At 40.9% G+C, this 6,000-nt stretch overlaps 1 protein-coding gene across 1 annotated transcript in view; it reads right to left on the bottom strand.

Moving 5' to 3' along the window:
- Nucleotides 1-5,741, bottom strand: part of ccdc181 (coiled-coil domain containing 181) — a 57,477-nt gene extending 51,736 nt beyond the window's left edge. Inside the window, exon 1 of the mRNA XM_058390197.1 lies at nucleotides 5,611-5,741. The gene's annotated coding sequence lies outside the window, so the exon portion shown is untranslated. The remainder of the gene's footprint in view (nucleotides 1-5,610) is intronic.
- Nucleotides 5,742-6,000: the final 259 nt, after the last annotated feature.

Below are 6,000 nucleotides of genomic sequence, written 5' to 3' on the forward strand. Positions count from 1 at the left end.
CTGAGTGTGTATCAGACTGAGTGTGTGTATCAGACTGAGTGTGTATCAGACTGAGTGTGTGTATCAGACTGAGTGTGTATCAGACTGAGTGTGTTTATCAGACTGAGTGTGTCTATCAGACTGAGTGTGTGTATCAGACTGAGTGTGTATCAGACTGAGTGTGTGTATCAGACTGAGTGTGTGTATCAGACTGAGTGTGTGTATCAGACTGAGTGTGTGTATCAGACTGAGTGTGTGTATCAGACTGAGTGTGTGTATCAGACTGAGTGTGTATCAGACTGAGTGTGTGTATCAGACTGAGTGTGTGTATCAGACTGAGTGTGTATCAGACTGAGTGTGTTTATCAGACTGAGTGTGTATCAGACTGAGTGTGTGTATCAGACTGAGTGTGTGTATCAGACTGAGTGTGTATCAGACTGAGTGTGTATCAGACTGAGTGTGTATCAGACTGAGTGTGTTTATCAGACTGAGTGTTTATCAGACTGAGTGTGTATCAGACTGAGTGTGTATCAGACTGAGTGTGTGTATCAGACTGAGTGTGTATCAGACTGAGTGTGTATCAGACTGAGTGTGTTTATCAGACTGAGTGTTTATCAGACTGAGTGTGTATCAGACTGAGTGTGTATCAGACTGAGTGTGTTTATCAGACTGAGTGTGTATCAGACTGAGTGTGTTTATCAGACTGAGTGTGTATCAGACTGAGTGTGTATCAGACTGAGTGTGTTTATCAGACTGAGTGTTTATCAGACTGAGTGTGTGTATCAGACTGAGTGTGTGTATCAGACTGAGTGTGTGTATCAGACTGAGTGTTTATCAGACTGAGTGTTTATCAGACTGAGTGTGTATCAGACTGAGTGTGTTTATCAGACTGAGTGTGTATCAGACTGAGTGTGTATCAGACTGAGTGTGTTTATCAGACTGAGTGTTTATCAGACTGAGTGTGTGTATCAGACTGAGTGTGTGTATCAGACTGAGTGTGTGTATCAGACTGAGTGTGTGTATCAGACTGAGTGTGTATCAGACTGAGTGTGTTTATCAGACTGAGTGTGTATCAGACTGAGTGTGTGTATCAGACTGAGTGTGTGTATCAGACTGAGTGTGTGTATCAGACTGAGTGTGGTGTATCAGACTGAGTGTGTGTATCAGACTGAGTGTGTATCAGACTGAGTGTGTATCAGACTGAGTGTGTGTATCAGACTGAGTGTGTGTATCAGACTGAGTGTGTATCAGACTGAGTGTGGTGTATCAGACTGAGTGTGTTTATCAGACTGAGTGTGTATCAGACTGAGTGTTTATCAGACTGAGTGTGTATCAGACTGAGTGTGTATCAGACTGAGTGTGTTTATCAGACTGAGTGTGTATCAGACTGAGTGTGTATCAGACTGAGTGTGTTTATCAGACTGAGTGTGTATCAGACTGAGTGTGTGTATCAGACTGAGTGTGTGTATCAGACTGAGTGTGTGTATCAGACTGAGTGTGGTGTATCAGACTGAGTGTGTTTATCAGACTGAGTGTGTTTATCAGACTGAGTGTGTTTATCAGACTGAGTGTGTATCAGACTGAGTGTTTATCAGACTGAGTGTGTATCAGACTGAGTGTGTTTATCAGACTGAGTGTGTTTATCAGACTGAGTGTGTATCAGACTGAGTGTGTATCAGACTGAGTGTGTTTATCAGACTGAGTGTTTATCAGACTGAGTGTGTATCAGACTGAGTGTGTGTATCAGACTGAGTGTGTGTATCAGACTGAGTGTGTTTATCAGACTGAGTGTTTATCAGACTGAGTGTGTATCAGACTGAGTGTGTTTATCAGACTGAGTGTTTATCAGACTGAGTGTGTATCAGACTGAGTGTGTGTATCAGACTGAGTGTGTGTATCAGACTGAGTGTGTATCAGACTGAGTGTGTATCAGACTGAGTGTGTTTATCAGACTGAGTGTGTATCAGACTGAGTGTGTGTATCAGACTGAGTGTGTGTATCAGACTGAGTGTGTGTATCAGACTGAGTGTGGTGTATCAGACTGAGTGTGTTTATCAGACTGAGTGTGTTTATCAGACTGAGTGTGTTTATCAGACTGAGTGTTTATCAGACTGAGTGTTTATCAGACTGAGTGTGTTTATCAGACTGAGTGTGTATCAGACTGAGTGTGTATCAGACTGAGTGTGGTGTATCAGACTGAGTGTGTATCAGACTGAGTGTGTGTATCAGACTGAGTGTGTATCAGACTGAGTGTGTATCAGACTGAGTGTGTTTATCAGACTGAGTGTGTATCAGACTGAGTGTGTTTATCAGACTGAGTGTGTATCAGACTGAGTGTGTATCAGACTGAGTGTGTTTATCAGACTGAGTGTGTATCAGACTGAGTGTGTATCAGACTGAGTGTGGTGTATCAGACTGAGTGTGTATCAGACTGAGTGTGTGTATCAGACTGAGTGTGTATCAGACTGAGTGTGTATCAGACTGAGTGTGTTTATCAGACTGAGTGTGTATCAGACTGAGTGTGTTTATCAGACTGAGTGTTTATCAGACTGAGTGTTTATCAGACTGAGTGTGTTTATCAGACTGAGTGTGTATCAGACTGAGTGTATCAGACTGAGTGTGTTTATCAGACTGAGTGTGTATCAGACTGAGTGTGTATCAGACTGAGTGTGTTTATCAGACTGAGTGTTTATCAGACTGAGTGTGTATCAGACTGAGTGTGTGTATCAGACTGAGTGTGTGTATCAGACTGAGTGTGTATCAGACTGAGTGTTTATCAGACTGAGTGTGTATCAGACTGAGTGTGTTTATCAGACTGAGTGTTTATCAGACTGAGTGTGTATCAGACTGAGTGTGTTTATCAGACTGAGTGTTTATCAGACTGAGTGTGTATCAGACTGAGTGTGTGTATCAGACTGAGTGTGTGTATCAGACTGAGTGTGTATCAGACTGAGTGTTTATCAGACTGAGTGTGTATCAGACTGAGTGTGTGTATCAGACTGAGTGTGTATCAGACTGAGTGTGTTTATCAGACTGAGTGTTTATCAGACTGAGTGTGTATCAGACTGAGTGTGTTTATCAGACTGAGTGTGTATCAGACTGAGTGTGTGTATCAGACTGAGTGTGTATCAGACTGAGTGTGTGTATCAGACTGAGTGTGGTGTATCAGACTGAGTGTGTATCAGACTGAGTGTGGTGTATCAGACTGAGTGTGTAGCAGACTGAGTGTGTTTATCAGACTGAGTGTGTATCAGACTGAGTGTGTTTATCAGACTGAGTGTTTATCAGACTGAGTGTGTTTATCAGACTGAGTGTGTATCAGACTGAGTGTGTTTATCAGACTGAGTGTGTATCAGACTGAGTGTGTTTATCAGACTGAGTGTGTATCAGACTGAGTGTGTGTATCAGACTGAGTGTGTTTATCAGACTGAGTGTGTATCAGACTGAGTGTGGTGTATCAGACTGAGTGTGTATCAGACTGAGTGTGTATCAGACTGAGTGTGTATCAGACTGAGTGTTTATCAGACTGAGTGTGTATCAGACTGAGTGTGTGTATCAGACTGAGTGTGTATCAGACTGAGTGTGGTGTATCAGACTGAGTGTGTATCAGACTGAGTGTGTATCAGACTGAGTGTTTATCAGACTGAGTGTGTATCAGACTGAGTGTGTGTATCAGACTGAGTGTGTTTATCAGACTGAGTGTTTATCAGACTGAGTGTGTATCAGAGTGAGTGTGTTTATCAGACTGAGTGTTTATCAGACTGAGTGTGTATCAGACTGAGTGTGTGTATCAGACTGAGTGTGTATCAGACTGAGTGTGTTTATCAGACTGAGTGTTTATCAGACTGAGTGTGTATCAGACTGAGTGTGTTTATCAGACTGAGTGTGTGTATCAGACTGAGTGTGTTTATCAGACTGAGTGTGTATCAGACTGAGTGTTTATCAGACTGAGTGTGTTTATCAGACTGAGTGTTTATCAGACTGAGTGTGTTTATCAGACTGAGTGTTTATCAGACTGAGTGTTTATCAGACTGAGTGTGTTAATCAGACTGAGTGTTTATCAGACTGAGTGTGTTTATCAGACTGAGTGTGTATCAGACTGAGTGTGTATCAGACTGAGTGTGTGTATCAGACTGAGTGTGTTTATCAGACTGAGTGTGTGTATCAGACTGAGTGTGTATCAGACTGAGTGTGTTTATCAGACTGAGTGTGTATCAGACTGAGTGTGTTTATCAGACTGAGTGTTTATCAGACTGAGTGTGTGTATCAGACTGAGTGTGTGTATCAGACTGAGTGTGTATCAGACTGAGTGTTTATCAGACTGAGTGTGTATCAGACTGAGTGTGTGTATCAGACTGAGTGTGTTTATCAGACTGAGTGTTTATCAGACTGAGTGTGTATCAGAGTGAGTGTGTTTATCAGACTGAGTGTTTATCAGACTGAGTGTGTATCAGACTGAGTGTGTGTATCAGACTGAGTGTGTATCAGACTGAGTGTGTTTATCAGACTGAGTGTTTATCAGACTGAGTGTGTTCATCAGACTGAGTGTGTATCAGACTGAGTGTGTGTATCAGACTGAGTGTGTTTATCAGACTGAGTGTGTGTATCAGACTGAGTGTGTATCAGACTGAGTGTGTTTATCAGACTGAGTGTTTATCAGACTGAGTGTGTATCAGACTGAGTGTGTATCAGACTGAGTGTGTTTATCAGACTGAGTGTGTTTATCAGACTGAGTGTGTATCAGACTGAGTGTGTTTATCAGACTGAGTGTGTGTATCAGACTGAGTGTGTTTATCAGACTGAGTGTGTATCAGACTGAGTGTTTATCAGACTGAGTGTGTTTATCAGACTGAGTGTTTATCAGACTGAGTGTGTTAATCAGACTGAGTGTTTATCAGACTGAGTGTGTTTATCAGACTGAGTGTGTATCAGACTGAGTGTGTGTATCAGACTGAGTGTGTTTATCAGACTGAGTGTGTGTATCAGACTGAGTGTGTATCAGACTGAGTGTGTTTATCAGACTGAGTGTTTATCAGACTGAGTGTGTATCAGACTGAGTGTGTTTATCAGACTGACTGTGTATCAGACTGAGTGTTTATCAGACTGAGTGTTTATCAGACTGAGTGTTTATCAGACTGAGTGTGTATCAGACTGAGTGTGTGTATCAGACTGAGTGTTTATCAGACTGAGTGTTTATCAGACATACGCTGCTTTCTATCGGCACAGACGTCTCATAAATATCAGACCAGGACACTGATACAGACCGGTCAGTATTTAAACAGCACCAGACTGGTGTGAAAGAATGACCAGGTCAGTTATTCAGTCTGGGTTTCCTCTTCTATTTGAAGAACAAATTGCATTAAACAATAAATATTCAATGAATATGTCTGAAATATTAACTACAGTGTTAATTCCACATAAATATAATAATAATAATAATAATAATAATAATAATAATAATAATAATAATAATAATAATAATAATGTTTAAAGGTTGCTTTACTGCTAAATAAACTAGTAACACACATCATTTAATTCAAATAAGAGTTATATAAATATGTGTATTTTACAGTTCTGGCCCATACACACACACACACACACACACACACACACACACGTAATGCGACTCACCTGTAAGACACACTGTTTATTTTGGTTTGCTTTAAAAAGGTCAGAATCGTTTCTGTTCGCAAAGTGGACCGTTTATCTGTCAACTTCCGGTGTGTTTGTGTGTGTGTGTGTGTGTGTGTGTGTGTGTGTGTACAGTAGAAGTTTAATCCTCACCAAGCTGCCTGTCCCCATAGAGACGCATAACACGGGCCGGTGTACCCACAGCGCATGCGCAGACGGAGATAGGCAAAAAAGCTGAATAATGTATAAGGCCAGCGGCTTTGAAGTGGTTTAAAAGTTCGTTGTTGATGATAATAATAATAATAATAATAATAATAATAATAATAATAATAATAATACATTCTATACGCAATATAGTAAAATGCTACCCATTCAGTTTTTATTTGGTTG

The sequence above is a fragment of the Hemibagrus wyckioides genome, linkage group LG05 (genome assembly GCF_019097595.1).
Source record: "Hemibagrus wyckioides isolate EC202008001 linkage group LG05, SWU_Hwy_1.0, whole genome shotgun sequence".
Classification (NCBI taxonomy): domain Eukaryota; kingdom Metazoa; phylum Chordata; class Actinopteri; order Siluriformes; family Bagridae; genus Hemibagrus; species Hemibagrus wyckioides.